An 18366-nucleotide genomic window follows, 5' to 3' on the forward strand; every position below is an offset into this window, starting at 1 on the left:
AGCTCATGTCAGAGTGAGGTGTTACAGGAAAGAAATATAATATATTTCGTAAGTTAAGAATTAGTTGGGGGGGGGGTTTAGACTAAGAATAAGTAAAGTGAGTGGATGCAAGAATGAAGTGACGTAAATGGGAACCAGAGTGCTAGGGTTATCTCAACAGTGAGGAGGCAGAGAGTGCACACTGGTCATATATAGTATCCTCACTGTGCTGAACCATTTCTTTCTAAGGAGAAGGGATATTTTTGCTCATATTGGCACGTCCTTACTCCATTTGATAGAAATGGCAGTAAATTGTCAATAGACAAAAACGTACGGATTCTTTTTACACGCAGGTTGGTCATGCACAGATTTCATGCTTGTCAAATAAAAAATATCAGTAAGTATTTCTCATGAGGATGAAGCCAATTTATGTAACTGAGGCTAGGAATCCTCTCAGTAAAAATCGAAAAAGCAGCACTTATATTCACACAACCTGTTATTTTGTGGCACATTTTCAGTCCCAATTATTTCTGCCTAAAAAAAAAATGTCAATACATAAATGTTCGGCAGATTTTGAATTGAAATCAGTTAGCTGAAACTAGACCAGAGTTCTCATCCATGGCCTTGGGTCAAACAATACGAAAAATAAAAAGTGTTTTCATCAACTGAAGGTAGGTCCAAAATGTTGATATGAAATTTATAATCAAATCACGGTGCAAAACGTGATGCTAGGGTAAAGTGTAATGATGTTTAACTTACAACATCTGATATGGCATCATTTTCTTGCACTTACGACAAGATAAAAGAACGCAAGGAAGATAAGAGATCCCCAAATGGACAACATCCGGAAGGCAACTGCTGGTCTGCAAATTAACCACTATACATAGGCACTGTATTAGCCTACTTAATAACAATATTTTATTGTGAATGTTTCTTTGGACTAATTAGCCCATGTACTAGCATTTACATTATTTGTATTCATCTATGCATTTATGCAGAATAATTTACAATGATTGTAAACAAGTTTCTTTTTATGTTTCTGGTTTCCCATGCATACTCATATGATGCATTTCATGCATTTCAGCCAACTGTTTGATTCCCATTATTCCCATGATAATGTGAGTTACATTTGAATTTGGTCTGCAGCTGGAGAGAAATATTTTTGAAACGGAAGATCTTTGAGGGACACACAAACAACACACACTGGCTTAATGATAGCAATGCATACATCAGCTACTGTGAGCCTGTGAATATTCTCATTTGTCCAGGCCATCGTTATCCCCAAAGCAATTTCAGTCAAAAGCAACTGGACTTGGTTATTTGTCTAGGAAGATGTTTCACCTCTCATCCAAGAGGCTTCTTCAGTTCATGTACGCATCTGACCAGACTGGGACTGGTCCAACTATCTGATGTGGAGATCAAGGTATTTAACCTTTCACAAGGCCAATGATGTCACTGGAACCCTTTGTGCTCCAAGTGCCAACGACCGTCGTTGGAGTGACAGTCGTTGGCGGGAAGTTGGTTTCCACTTCGTTAGTGCTCTACTAGGAACAGGAACCCCTTTGTGAACAGTTGTTCTTTGAGGTTATATTGTTGAATCTCCTGGGAAGTGATGAAAGGGCAGCATTGTAAATTGGAGATAAGTGGTTTCTCCCCTGTTTAGGGATGGTTTCTCTACTTTTAAATAGATGGTATCTTTAACTCCTCTTTCAAACCATCTGTCCTCTCTGTCCAGGACGTGGACATTGTTGTCATCAAATGAGTGGGCTTTTTCCTTGAGATGTAAGTGGACAGCAAAGTCCAGGCCTGAGGAGTAAGCTCTCCTGTGTTGGGCCATGCGTTTATGCAGTGGTTGTTTTGTTTCTCCAATGTAGAGATCTTTGCATTCCTCGTTGCATTGGACAGCAAAATCCAGATTGCTTTTGTGGGTGTGTGGTGTTCTGTCCTTGGGATGTACTAGTCTCTGTGAGTGTGTTACTGGGTTTGAAATACACTGGGATGCAGTGTTTGTTGAAGAGCCTCATGAGTTTCTCTGATACCCCAGCCACATACGAAATGACTATGTTGTTTCTTTTGTTTTCTTTTTCTTTTTTAACCACTTTGGTTTTCTTTCTGGAAGCAGCTGCCATTTTCACAAAGGTCCAGCTGGCGTAACCATAAGTTGTGAGGGCGCCTCTCAGGTGCTTGCGTTCTTCCCCTTGGGCCTGTGAGCTGGTGGGTACGTTATCAGCTCTGTGTTGCAGTGTTCTGAAAACTCCAAGCTTGTGTTCCAGGGTGTGGTGGGAGTCAAACAGTAGATATTGATCTGTGTGAGTGGGTTTTCTGTTTACCCCAATGTGGAGGCTCCTGTCATTCTCCATCCAACTGTTGTGCTTGACTTCTTCTCGGGTGAACTTGATGTTTTTGTCTACTGAGTTTATATGTTCTTTGGATTTGATTTTAACCCATGTGTCGTCTGCATATCTGAACCAATGGCTCAGTGTTATTCCTTTGAAGGAGTTCAAAGCCTTCTCCTCTACCTCCTCCATTTATAGATTTGCCACAATAGGGGCCAAGGCACAGCAGTGTTTTTGTCTGTAAAATGATGCAGCTACTGTGGAGACTTACTGTAGACAACCAACTCTGATCAAGCTAGGAGATAAAAAAAAATGGCAAGATTGGCAGAATTTATACTAAATTATAAGCATCACAATGTATGCTTTGCCTATCATATTAACATGGGGACACAGCGTTGATAGTTTAAAAGGTCAGTGACTAAATATTTGTTTGAGCAAAATTCAACATAAATGTCAGTGTCTACAAACACTAATAATAATAATAATAGAAAATTGTATACAATATCAGTAATCTAGTACTATTAAGTTCTTGGAATAATGGATTAATTAAAATTAAAAAAGAGAAGAGGCAACAGAAGCAAAGACACTAGCCAAGCCCATGTCCTTAAAAAGTCTTACAACAGCCAACAATTATCTGGTGACCCCTGGAGGGTCCAGTCTATTTGAAACCACTGATTCCAACCTATATGCTTCCATTTTATATGACGGTACATTACATTGAAGTACAACTTGTAGAAAGGGTCACACAATGTTAATGTGAAAGAGCGGGAATATTGTGCTTCATGCATTCCATGCACTCCATGCACACTCTCAGGTAAGCACACTCACACACACCTTGCCAAAGGAGAAGAAAGATGAAATATGGATGCAATATTAAACTTTCAACATTTTGGACAAGAGACGATTTGCTTTTGCTTTTTCCTCTTTTTGTCACTGTCATAACACAACAAGTAGAATTCACCTTTTACATTACCAAATCCCTACAATGCCATCACCCTTTTCGACTTACTATTTCTCACTTTGTTTCGAACAAATTGAACTTCTCTCTCCTTTGCTCTAAAGCATTTTCTAAGGCTACATCCACACTACTAAAATATCTCCACCCACACAAGTGTTTAAGCTCCATATCAGAAATAATCTCTGTCCATATTAACGCGCGTGGAAATGCACCTCATGTGAGCATTCACGTATGCATGCCATTGCCATTGAAATTTTTTTTTCTACATTTCTGAAAATTAATAAAAAAATGAAAAACTAGAATAGAGTTGGAAAGTGATGTGTCCCTTTAGATTAACCATTATAAACATTCTCAGATATAACCAATCACCTTCCAGATTACACACCAAGTTAATTGGCCTCCACCTGACATGAACTGTGGTGACTTTAATTACTTCAGAATAAAATCAGCTGTTCCTTGAGGATTCCAGTCCTAGTAGTTAATGGTAACAAATAATTCACCATGGTTGGAAAGATACTTTTAAAAGAGCTCTGGGATAAAGCTGTGGATAGGCACAAGTTAGGAGAAGGATATTAAAATATTTCAAAGGCTTTAACTGTCCGTCTGAGTACCGTTCAGAGTATTGTCCAGAAGTGGAAGGTATATGGCACCCCCCAGACCTGGCCTAGATCAGGGCGCCCCTCCAAACTGGATGACCTGGCCAGGAAAAGATTGATCAGAGAAGCTACCAAGAGGCCCATGGTGACCTTGAAGGAGTTACAATTCTTAATGGCAGAGGTCGATCTGTGCATGTGACAACAATTTCACAAGTTCTACATGTATGGCAGGGTAGAAATAAAGAAGCCTCTAAAATGTGGCAAAAGGTTATATGGTCAGATGAGTCCAAAATTGAACTTTTTGGGCTGAACTCCAGGTGCTATGTTTGGCGGAAACCAACACAGCACACCACCCGAAACACACCATACCTACAGTGAAGCATGATGGTGGCAGCATTATGTTGTGGGCTTGTTTCTCTTCAGCAGGGACTGGGCAATCGGTCAGGATTGAAGGGAAAATGGATGCTGCCAAGTACATCAAAAATTTTTAGGAAAACCTGCAGCCCTCTGCTAGAAACTTGAAAATGGGCAGGTGGTTCACCTTCCAGCATGACAACGACCCAAAACACACCGCCATAAAAACAACACAGTGGCTAAAGGACAGGAAGGTGAATGTCTTAGAAAGGCCTAGTCAGAGCCCTGACATGAATCCTACAGAACATCTGTGGATGGACTTGAAGAGTGCAGTCCATCACCGCTCACCACATAATTTGACAGTTCTGCAAAGAAGAATGGGGAAATATTTCCAAATCTAGGTGCACAAAGCTGGTAGAAACAAATCCAAACTGAGTCTGATGACTGTAATCAAACAAAAGGTGCCTCCACAAAGTATTACATCTGGGGATTGATCACTTTTCCAACCCTGCCATTCTAGTTTTTAATTTTTTATGAATTTTCTGAAATTGTGAAAAAAATAATTAACTGGAATGTTGTAAGGCAAAATGTGTAAATCACACAGGAAAAATATATGTTTTTATGTATTATCATTCCAGGCTGTAAGTCACTATTTCAAAAGGGTATCATGACTTTCTATCATTCATCTCAGGGTGATGATTTTTTTGTACCTAGAGGCAAACACACACAGATCTTAAGGACAAAGTTGATTAAGCTCAATTTCACCAATCAATTTTGACCATGTCAAACAATCCTGTTTTGCTGCACAATCTAAGTCTACTGCAATCAATAACTTTGTTTTTTCATTGTTTACAGAAAATACAATTTTATTTACAATTTATTACTGCTACACATCAAAATCTGCATCTGTATACATCAAACTTATATAACTTGATCAAATCTGGCAAATCTTTTTTCCAAGGCATCACTAACATTTCTTTATCTGAAAGAAAATATTTAATTATATTGTATTGGTGTCACAAGAGGGCAGGGCTAAATTATTCCAAACTATCTGAATTGAAACTCTCTTCAGAGGCAGTACAATATACACTGCAGAGATTTTTACAGATTTACAGTCATTTTCATCCAAAGCAAGGCCACACTGGCCCCTCACCACATGAGAGGTCAATGCAACAGGGCATTAAGCCTGCAGTCAAATAAAGTGGTGGGAAAATGGATGTTTTGCCTTTTGAGGAACTGATGACTGGCAGGGGATGAACTGTGCACTGACCAAAGGAAAGTACCACTCTATTCTTCAGTTGAACGCAATTCCCTTCAGACTTAAAGTGGTGTGCATAAGGATTCATTTTTCCAGCAGAACAATGGTCCCAAACATGCAGTGACGCAGTACCAAATCTGTTTGAAGTCCGGGGAAGAGCAAAGAGTGCTGACATACATGACTTTCCCTTCAGTCACCATACATCAGCCTCACCAAACATCTTTGGGAATATTTTAAAAGGCAAAAAGGTGAAAGCTACTGTAACATCACAAGACTCTCACTGAGATGTGCTTGGTGAGACTGCTTGAATACTGTGAAATCTCCTATTTTTTTCAAAAACTTGTAGAATTCTTGCCTGTCAGACACTGAAATTAGTTACTAAGAATCTATATAACTTTATATGAGAAATGTCTGCTTAAAGCAATTCTTTACACAGTGGATTCTGACTTTTGTACAGTGATATTTACAAAATCTAATCATGCAGTAAAGTAAAAAAGCATTGATGACTTAAAAATGAAACTGTAGGCAATACATAAACATCAAAAGGGTCTATTCATGTCTTCATTTTGCAAAGCAGTGTGCAGTGTGAATGAATACTTCACATACAGAATGAATTAGGCTTATTAGCCTATCGAGAATCGATGACAAGAATGTCATTTCCAAGATAATTGAACTTTGACACTGCCATGAATTCAGTGTGACCCTATTCAAAGCCTGGCTTCATCTGTTCAATGCATGTGTCCTTCCTTGTCTATTATATCTATGTAGAGCTATACAGGACTTTACAGAATCTGCACTCATCTGTGAATCAGCATTCAAGTCCATTCTCAGCTGTCCTCATAATGATACACCACTCGACACCTCACTGCCGTGCTTTTAATGAGACACACAGACACCGGTTTGGAGACTCTCAACATAGTAAGTACCTGATGCATCTTAACCTGTGGAGACCCATTAGAGTTCGGTTGCAAAGTCTGCATGTCTGAGCATGACACACACACAAAAACATTCAGACAGTTTGATATGAATCCTGCGCAGATACCAAGGCTTCTTGACATGACCAATACAGGGTTTCCTTTATGTACATGGCCCGCCGCTGCTTCAGAATTTTATGAAATGTAATGAAGCTGCAATTACAAGACTCTTTACTTTCACACAGAAAAGCATTTTTTTCTGAGCTTTCGCACCATGAGTAAAGAAATCAACCAATCACTTTGTGTTATCTACTTATGAGGATTATAAGACAACATTAAAGAGGTCTTCTACTAAACATACTCATACATCTGTGGATCAGAAGGAAAACTATTTGACTCCTTCAACCTTGACAAAAGGCAGCGCAGATAGCTCCACTTCTTCCTTCTTAAGTTTTACAATAAAAGCACTAAGTGAATCATGTTACTGATACCATTCATAATGTTAATAAATGTTGTAAAATAATTGCTATTTAAATAAACTAAGTATTAAAAGATTCCTGATTCCTAACTTTATTCTGAGAGCAGGTTTACTATGCATGCAGCTCACAGTTTTTCCTTTCTCCCCGTGGGGAAGGACGGGCTGGGGACAGGGGTTGTTGGCCTGTCCCTGCTGGCGAAAAAAATCCTAGAGGAAACACTGCAATATATTCACAAACTCACTCACACACACACACCCATAAATAAATAAATGCAGAAAAGAACACTAGAGCATTGGGACTGATTTACCGAGTGTCTCCCATGTGACATGCTCGTCAGCGATGCAAGGTACCATTTTACATGTAAATTGCTCACACATATGCTCAACATGGCCACATACAGTATAACAAGCCTATTCCACATGACAGACTTGTAAAGGTTACTCCACATTCAGTCTCATAATTTTCCATATGTGGGCCGCAGGTCTAAACACACGTCAATCTGCAAACTTGTGGGTTTTCATGTTTTAGTCATGCCACAGTCCTCGTGGAATAACATTAACAGTTTGAAACGGATGAATCATTTCAAATATGTCTGTGCATATTTTCAGTGGGTGTATCATGTCAAAAGTGCATATGTATGTTTGCTACTGGACCCGGAGAATATGTCACATGTAATATAGACCAACCAAAATGTTTTTCACAAGCTATTGAGAATAAATGTAGATAGAAAGATGATGTAAAGAGATAGTAGAGGAGTTTGAATCAATTTATTCAAGTCAATCAACAAAAAAAAATTTATAATCAATAAATCAGTCACTGATAAAGCACAAATGCCAAATATTTGCTGGTTCCACCTCCTTCCATGTTAGAATTGCCAGTTTATCCTTGGCTTTATATCATAGTAAATTGAATATCTTTGTGTTTTGTTTAGCCATTTGAAGATGTCACCTAAGCTTATGATATATTATAGTCTAAATGATCAACAAAATGAAGAAAGACAATATATAGAGAATATAACATAATAAAAAGAATCGTAATGTTCAGCTTTCAGATGGAAGGAATTGAAAAAATGCGCTATACTGCAGAATTCATCACATTAATTGTTAACATGGCTGTATGTGCATGTTTATCCATATACACTGTGAACTATGATTTCTTGATTTGACCCAAAGCAATTTATAATTCACATGATGATGTCTAAAGAGGATATGATGCCTGAGGGGTTTTATTTTTTTTAACAGGATGACCCGAGACTTTGATCTAATATTGATAGAACTTATGATTATGTTCTTTTGGAAAGGTTCCAGACATTATTTAGGGCTGTGGGATCGGCTTTCTGACACTTGAAACAACACACTTAATTAGGCATCAACAAAAACTTCAAGATGTCCCATGGTACTTACTGCACTCTATGTTCTCTTGCATGTGTATAATCTACAGTGACATTTACATTATTCACTCATGTTTGATTCATTTTCTGGCACGCTGTAGGGGAGACAGTAGGGATGCTACTGAATTTTATCTTATGTCCTATGTGAATGAATGAGTCATGACATTTGCCAATGGTAATGATGCTGTTAGTCAACATTACAATAAATAGATGGTGACACTGTTAATGCCAAGTAATTAAAATGAATGGACATGATGATAATAATGTATTTTATTATTCTAAGCTGGTGTGGATTTACACACGTACCAAAGAGTGTCCGTACATTGTGGAAGGGGAAACTATTATAAAGAAACTATTACATTCTGTTTGGGTGCATCAAATCCAAAGCCAGACTGAAAAGAAATCACGAAATAAACAATGCCAGCACAACAGTGACAGTGTTTTCCCCAAACGCTGCTCTCCTGCAGTCCTGATAGAACCTGTAACAACATGGCTTAACACATAACCAAGAGAAAATGGCCTATTTTTTTTTTATCAAATTACTGTCTACTTTAGCATACCAAATGATGATGTTTTATTCAGCTAAACGATGCATCTTACACAGGTAAACTGTAATAAGGTCAGTGTTGCACATATTTCTTTTGAATTTAGAACAAACCCAGTAATCTGCAATTTAAACACAGACCGTATTGCTGTGCTCTGTTTTAGCTTTGTTTTTGCCAAACATTATGATCATGCTGGCAGATGCACAAACACACGCAGGCGCACAAATGTAGACTTTCACAGTAACACAACCGGCTGGACACAATCAGTCCTCAGTCAGCGCTCCATAAAATAAATAGTGAGTCCTATATGTGTGTGTGTGTGTGTGTGTGTGTGTGTGTGTGTGTGTGTGTGTAATAGATTTCCCCACCACCACTGCAGAAAATAATCTATGGATAAACACGCAAATGCTTGATACATGATTATTAAACAACAAACAGCAGGGAGAGAGGTAGTGGAAATTTTTTGGTGAGCAACAGAGAGAGGCCTAGAGAGGGAAATGGAGAGAGAGAGGGGGAAAGGGGAGAAATGGAGAAGAGAAGGAGCTGATTATTAGGTTGTATTGGCAATTGGATATTGTGGGAATCATTCAGTAAATGACAGAAAGATAGCATAATAGTTACCAAATGGTTGTATGATAGATATAATGAATTATTCAACAAATGTCCTGGATGCAGAGCAAAGGAGCAGGGTGATGGGATAAAGACACAGAGAGGGAGGACAAGCAGAGCAATTTACCAAATGGTCAATGGGACACATGACAGATATTGTTGCTGCCTCGTCATAATCGAAGGGAAGAGAGGAGAGAAGGGGAGGAAACAAGAGCAGGAGAGATGGGAGGAGGTGTGACCAGGGGAGACGAAATGGTAATTGGGCCATCATGACTGACACTGATAGCAAATAACCATACCCATAATCACATCACACACTAAGAGACAAAATATGTGTGTGTGTGTGTGTGTGTGTGTGTGTGTGTGTGTGTGTGTGTGTGTGTGTGTGTGTGTGTGTGTGTGTGTGTGTGTGTGTGTGTGTGTGTGTGTGTGTGTGTGTGTGTGCGTGAGTGTGAGTGTGTGTGTGTGAAGCATATTACTAAGCTACCAGTTTATCAATTACAGTTTCTGCTGCATCATCAAAAATAGTCTGGAATGGTTTCTTTGTCCTTTCACCGTAGGTGTGTGTGTATATTTGCAGCTGAGCATCACCTCATACTTTCTTATTTACTACTTGTGGTGTCTGTGAAGTTAAGTGAACATTTACTGATAGAGAACAAACCATGAAAAAATACTGCTCAGGAAAGTTAGGCCACACACAACACACATTAGCACATGCTTATATGGAGTTACATACACTGGAGATCAAAATTAGAGAACAAATTATACTTGATTTATTCTGAAATTATGTTATCCCTTTGGCCCTTCTTCTGGACAACCTGCTGTCGCAGGGTTTCAGTCACCTTAGAGCTGCTTCCCATCTTGCAAATAACCTGGAGAGCTGCCAGATAAATAGGGTGTGTCAAACAAGTAAGTAAATTATGACCAGGTTCCAGATTGACACCAATAACTGGGAGGTATCTGAAAGTGTTTTTTAATTTTTCTCACTGTTTTTTTTTTTTACAAAGCAAAGGTTTTTTTGTTGAAGTGTCTTGCTTATTTAAAAAAAAAAAAAAAAAAAAGCTAGTACAGCAGTGGTATAGCCTCAGCAGAAATGATATCAAATTCTGAACAATAAAAAAGAACAATATTTCAGAATAAACCAAGTATTAATACTTTGTATTGTAGTATTAATAAAATTATGACAGAGTTGCATCCCCTACCAGTGCTAATGCGAGTATACACATCATTCGTTAACTGCTAGCTATTTGGGACATGACTATTTCCGGGGGCAAAGGAGTTCATTCCAAAAGTTATATCGCTGATGCTTAAAATGCCTGCGTTTGCTACAATGTACTTGAATGTACTGTAGCAAGCGTCAGAGAATGAGCTGTACCCAGCATGCCGTTCAGCGTTTTTTTTCCACAAAACAAAGGTTTTTGTTTAAGTGCCTTGGTTATTTAAATCATGCTAGGACAGCAGTAGTATTATGGCGCCGTTTTAGAGCCAAGTATGAAAGAAAAAGAAATTATAATATTTCGAGAAAAATGTCGCAGATTTTTGCGATTAAAGTGGCAGATCTACAAGAAAAAAGTCTAAAATTTATTAGCTTCAAAGTCAGAAAATAGTGTTTTATTTTTCTGCTCCAGCTTTTTGTTTTATGGTGTGTGTATCTTTTGGGTCCGTGTATTTTGATCACAACAATTAAAATCACTGCAAGACAAAAAAGAAAAAACATTTTTCATATTCTACAACAAGAAGTTTCCATTTCCCCAGTAAAGCATCTATGAGGATGGTGCTGTATCGGAGAAGGATTTAAGCTTCTTATTTGATATTTCCTTCCTTCTGTACCTTCTGACAACACATCGTTAAGGTCCTGTGGGGTATGACTGTTGGTAGTTGTGATTGGTTTTGTTCAAAAGTGCCAAATTCTATCTTTATATATATATAAATATTACCCCCCTCCGTAATTTTTTTTTTTCATACTTGGCCCTAATAGACCATCGTAGTGGTAAAGCCACAGCAGATATTCTATCAAATTCTGAACAATAAAAAATAACAATATTTCAGAATAAATCAAGTGTTCATCCAGTGTAAATGTTCTTCAGTTATAGATAGCTTAATGCTTCTCTAAAAGATTATTGTAGTAAAACTGTTAACTATGCAACTATAAATTACATGATAAATGTCACAATTTAAAGTTAGAACAAAGTTTCACATTCTTTTCACATAAAAGTCAAATCAGACTCCCACTGATCTGACTATCTCACAAGAGTTTGTGACTCAAACCTGTAGCATCTCAAACTGCCTTGTGACCTCTTAAAGAATACCATTTCTTCAAACTATCTCCACAGTTCAACCTATGAAAAACTATTGCCTTGACACTGTAAATTAGTTTCAAAAATACAAAGATGTTTGTATATGCAGTGCATATTGACATTGTTTGCTACACAATTTTGAAGAAGAAACATGGCACTTATCTCTCTCTCTCTCTCTCTCTCTCTCACACACACACACACACACACACACACACACACACAAACACACACACAAACACTCACACACACATGCACACACACACACACACACACACACACACACACACACACGCACACACACACACACGCACACACAGCCTTGCTGTTACTAAGTGGAAGCCAGTTCTATAATTATGTTTCCTCCCTGTCTGTCTGATTACCAAAATAACAATTTCAAGATGGAAGCAATATGCAAATAATGCAATGTGTGTATCTGTGAGTATTTCTGTATTTGTGTGTCTGTGTGTCAGAGAGATAATCAGATGCCAACTGAGCTATGAAAGTGATTGCCGTGGAGCACTGTGTAAGAGAGGGAACAATCAAAGAAACAGTACTTATCCCACTCACACATCCACACACGTACGCAACACACAGTAGGACACGACTATTGCAGGAGTTTGTGATATGAAATTGCCATTTTGCAAGTAATTATGATTTGCTACTTTTTCAGTATTCAGTTTTCACATGACTATCAGACAGACTTTTATCCCTTAACAAACTATCAGCAAAATAGCTGCAGAAGTAGAAGTAGATCATAACTCAGCAGCAGCAGCAGCAGCAGCATCATATCTATCCTCCATGTGATGTTTTGGTGGTGCATACTTCAAATTATTGTCAAAAGGCAGCTATGTTTTTCACTGCACTTTTTCCTCTTGGGTTTTGCAATCTTTCCCAGTGTCTCCTTGGGTACACACATTTGCATCTGAATTGTACCAAATCACATTCATTATTGATTCCCATCAGAAAATGTAAAAAAAACAAACATGCTAAGCACACATCGCTGCCTTGTAAAGACCAGCCACATAGATTTACCTTGCAATAGGAGTTGTGTAGTGAGTGTGATAGACTGATACATTGATGCATGCGTTTTTTTTTCCTGTCATTATTTACAGACAGGCGTCCAAAGGAAGCTCCGTGTTGCTGCAGACTTCTTTTTAATAATTCTTCCTTTTTTTAAATTGAGACTCGTAACATTTTTCATCATCATTATGTCATTTTTATGATGTATATTGAGGGGGAAAAAGTAGAAATGGCTCCAAATATTGGCTCAAGAAAATCGGCAGTCCATATCAGTCATTGGCTAAGGCTGATGAAAAAAAAAAATCTGTATCCACATCGCCCCTAAGAAATCCATATCGTCGATCCCTAGTAGTAACGTGGTTAACCAATCACATACAAAACATTGTTTTTGAAAGTCAAGTTAAAATCAGGGAGTCTGGTCTGTGGTAGGTTCTATCTACAGGTTTGACTATAATGTCAATCAAATCAAATATAGCTGCTATGTGGCTAAATGTGGCGCACTTACTGTAAGTCTGGTTGTTTTCATATGTTCTACTTAATTCATAATCATCCCCTCCACCTCCCATTCACAATTCTTTCCCCATAATTGCGTCTTCCCTGTTTTAACCTTTGTTTTACCCTCAATCTTCTACTCCCTTTCTTCCAACAAGTTACTTCCTTTCCTTTGCTTCTATGCTCTACTTCTGTATCATATACTTTATAAAGTTTCTGTGAAGTGAGTTTTCTGAAATGCCTAAATGAACCTCAAATGTGGCAGCTCCCGGTGACTCCGGCCACAGAGAAAGCTAACAAGCTAGGTTAAGAAGCCAGCGAGACTACTTCCCTGGGAAGGAGAGTCACGCGCAACATGAGTTACTTAGCACCTGTATCAACTAGAATTCAGGCAGCGCAAACTATGGCACAGGGGTTCACAGCATGCTGGAGCCCCACAGCAGAGATGGGTCTAACCTGTGTACAGCAGCAACTAGTCGGGGTACTCCAGGATCTGGAGTCCTACCCAGGTACTGGAATTTGTGCAGCCTGAATTGGAGATGCTACTGTGGCTAACTTAATATGCCTATCCCTGGTCAGTTACTACCACAGATAGAATCTAATTCTGTGGGAATCACTATAGGTATCAGTGACGGGAGCAAAGCAAGCAAAGCAAGCAAAGCAGCGAGCAGCTTACATTACCAACTGCGACGGCAGCATAGTGAAGTTAGCATTAGAGGGCAAAAACGATTTTGTACCATTTTTTGGAGGCTGCCACTTGTTCTGTATTAAGGTGTGTGAGCTTTTGTTTCCTACCTTTGACACCCAGAGATCTGACTTGACCCATGCATAATTGCACGTCTAAGTGTTGAGTGCTACACTTAAAGGACTCACTATGTCACTATGTGCCACTCTGTGTGTGTGTGTGTGTGTGTGTGTGTGTGTGTGTGTGTGTGTGTGTCTGTGTGTGTGTGTGTGTGTGTGTGTCTGTGTGTGTGTGTGTGTGTGTGTGTCTGTGTCTGTGTCTGTGTCTGTGTATGTGTATGTGTGCATGTGCGTGCATGCGTGGATATGTGCGTGCGTGCGTGCATGCGTGTGTCCAGGGAGCTACGATGTCATAGGTCCCACCCTTAACACCTCTTCTCTGTTCTTTCTTCCTCTCCTGGTTAAACACTGGTTTAGAGGTCCTCAATTCAGAAGAGATAACGAGCAGAGGTCAATTAAGAGGGGAGATAACAAGGCAAAGTGTGATAGGGGGACAACACCTGGCGGCTGCTACACATTAATGAGACATTGCAGAGAGAGGGAGGAAGTGAGAGAGAGAGAGGACAACATTTTAGTAACAGATTCAAACCTCCTTCCATACTATTGCTGTGTATGACATGAAGCATCAGCCATCCCTTCAGTGTTGACCGATGCATACCAGACGTCAGTAAGCCAATTTGTGAATAGTTACATTCATGCGAAAATGTGAAGATAAGATATAAAGTTGATATGTGGTGTCTAGCCTCTGAACCCATCACCCTTACAAAGACACATGAGCAGCACAGAGGAACTCTGAAAAAGAGTATGGATTTTGTTACGCAGTTGGGGCTTATGAAATGCTATTTGAAAAGCAGCAATAGCAAGTCGCAGCAGCAAACGATCACAGCAGTTACAGCATAACTTTAAGGTGAGCGGTACAGCAGCAAGCACAGCTGAGTGAACGGTTCATCAGAGCATGAAGGCTTTAATATACTGCCCGACTGGAAAGACAATGTCGTATGTGCAGGTTTGTTGCATAGGGTATAGTGTTATATTAATGTAATGCAGCACTTAAGTTGTCCACTTAAACTTGCCCGTTTGCACTGCTTCATTTTTGCAATGCCACTGACTATTACTTCCACTACTTCTACATCAGCTTCTTTGTGTTTTTGGACAGTTTGACAGTTACTCAGTCAAAGTAAGAAAGACACCATTAGGATAGGACTGTAAAACTACCCATTATATTAATAAAATTGCTCCTTTAAAAACAGTGTTTTTATTTACAGTAGTTAAGGTCAAGATAAAAACTCTTTAACTCTGGTTGTTGACAACATGATAGTTCGATGACTAATGGCCAATAAACGACAACAATGTCAGCTTAGTATAACTTACCATACAGTCGAGTGAAGTTGCATCATTTTTGAAAAGAGAAAGACAGAAAGCTGAAGGCAGACATAGATGATTAGATCAGAGGAGGTATTGCATTTCACTGTGCCACAGATAGCGCTGCTCGGCTTCTGATCCAATACTTTGCACAGATATAGTAAAAGTCCCCACATAATCAGTTCTATATGTTACACAATCCCACAGCTGAAACAATAAAGAAAGCACTTATGTCCAGTGTGCAACATCTTGAGGTATTCTGTGTTGATCGTCTGATCACATGTTATAACATATTGCTTCCAAGCTGTCCTCTCACTGATATCTGAATGAATCGCTCTTTTTGCTTTACTGAGCTGTCTGGTACCCATTTCATGCTGGTCTCTCAGAGCCACGGACTTTAACTTACTGTGTGTAAAATCATATATTTTCCCCATCTCAAACATCCATGAAAATTGCCACATCGGATGAAAACGATCCAATATTACAGCCTTCGATGAGGAGTCCCAGTGTCAAGTGGCTTTTTCACAGAAACATATCAATCAAACACCAAGCATGCAATATTCTCTTTAACTGTCAAGACGTCGCTTTGATTTACTCTGATCACCACATCAAGTTTTCACATCCCTGTGGTGTTAAAGCTATATAGCTGAATATCAAGACACTGCATGACCAATCAGCACTGCATTTGTTGAGTGGCTATCAGAGCAGCTCCTCTACGGTGAGCCAAGTTTGGGGAAAAACTGGCAGGATGATTATGTCTAAACTGGTCGTGAGCTCTCCAATGCCCCCATATTGTTATTCTGGCCTAAAATGGAGGGTTGGCACAGTAACAGTCATGGAGGTAGCAGTTTAAGCAAACTCATCTAATACATGAAGTACTGTAATTATACCGTCTTTTGCATACTGGAACAGTGGGTGGTGTTTTTAATTGTGTTTTGTGCACAGTTTTGTTCAGTAAACCTACAATGCGGACATACTGTATTTTGTACTAGCACAAAGCGGATGCCCGCAACAACACAATGTTAATACTGTACATTCAACACTTCAACATATGAGTTTGTTTAAGGGACACCGTAATGATCATTTGAAGTGTAAGGCATCAACCAATCGAACAGGGTTATAACAGCTTAACTAGAATGGTTTCATATCAGGCATCAGGTTCTAGGTTGGTTGTGAAGAATCGGGCCTCACTCCCAAATTTCCAGTGGATAAGAGAAAAAAAAATGGATTTGCATTCCAGGAAATCTGTTATTAGAAGACGGACACACTCTCTGGAGAACATCCTGCCCCAGATAACAGACAACAGAGTATTAAGAAACACAAATTGGTGCAACACTTTGAAATAGATTGAAATATCTCAACAACTATTGGGCAGATTGCCATGAAATGTTGTACAGATATTTATGGGGCCCAAGAGGATCACTTTTCACTCAAGACTTATAAGACAAATTTGGTGTCCCCTCTTGACCCAAACTAAATCATGAATTCATGCGATCGAGAGTGAGGGAATCCTAGAAGTCGCACTCAACGTTACATCAGCCAGAGAGCGTGAACACATTTTTCAGATCAAGGTTTATGACAAGAGAGAAAAGGGTGAATAAACAGCCCTGCTCACAGCATCAGAGCTCAACAGACCACTGTTATCTATTGTACTCTGCTATTTGACGAAAAAAAACATTTTTGGGTTCCTGGCTCTAACTTTGGGAAAGACTGCTGTAGGCCTTTTGACGTTTCCTCTAGCGCTACCATCAGTGTGTTTACATGCAATTTTAAAACCCTGATTATATTCGGGTTAAGGGCATACTCCAGTTTCTCGCACACCATACCCCGGATAAAATCTGATTTTTCATACCCCAATTAACAGACCTACTGGAGATAACTGCTTCAGTGCCCCAGATCAGGTGCATCGTTAGACCTGGGCATTTTTGGGCTATAGCCCCGGATCTCTTGGGAAAAGCCCTGGACCTCTGTGCTGTCAAATAAAAAAAAAATAATGATGATGAAAAAAGCCCAATACAGTAGACTTCTTTGTGTTTGCATTACCAGCAGCGACAGATGCAGCACTGTAGCAGTAAAAAACGTTATATTCTGACATGACAACACTGACCAGTGATAACTTCAAGATCAAACTTAAAGCAGACTGACTTGATAACTTCAAAATCAGACTTAAAGCAGACTGACTTGCCGGGGTTTCGGTCTAACGAGTGACTCTGTTAACTGGTAACTATCAGCTGAGTACCTCTGTGGTTGCCTTAGTGACTGTAGATGATGAAAACAGGAGATACTCGTAGACTGTATAAAAAGAAGATGCTCTGAGATATGTTTTAGTACACCAGGCTGACAGGTCCGTGGCTGGTGGTGCACCGGGTTTCTCTTTTGACTTTCATTTATTTTCCCACAACGGCATGACTACCAATCTCCTAAAAAAAATGTTTTGTGGTGAATAAAATTCCACATGTTTACACAACTAGGTTTCAAAGACAAATAGATCCATTTAGAAAATGCATTAGAGATAGATCGATCTCTTCCCGTTTACCGTAACAACAAGCAACGTACAAAACGCAATGGACACATTTCCTCAAACAAAACTATGAAGACTGATCAGGTAGGTGACGTGTTTAACATTGGAATGAAAAATTAAACATAGAGGCATTCGCAGGGACAGCTATACATTCTCTTCCTGATTTTAACATCAGCTGTCACTACGGCAACCATAGATGCTTTCCCCTGAAAGTGGCCAATTAACGGGCCACTTGTTGAGAAAACGTCCTTTGGAGCAGGGATGTCTTATAGTTTTCACAGTTTCAGGAAAACTGCAGTAGATTCAGCCCAGTCCATTTGACATCAGTTTGATGCATGACAGTGTTTATTAGGCTGGCTGCTGGCTGCTGGTGTCTGTGGTGACCTTTCCTATCCTTAACAGAAACATTAACCTACTCAGTAGGCCTTCTCCAACGGGAGTCACACATGACCATTGGTCTGTCCTTTCCTGTCCCTCAAACTACGTCACAATTGCATGTTCATCAGCCCAAT

This window comes from Echiichthys vipera (genome assembly GCF_963691815.1).
Source record: "Echiichthys vipera genome assembly, chromosome: 13".
Lineage (NCBI taxonomy): Eukaryota > Metazoa > Chordata > Actinopteri > Perciformes > Trachinidae > Echiichthys > Echiichthys vipera.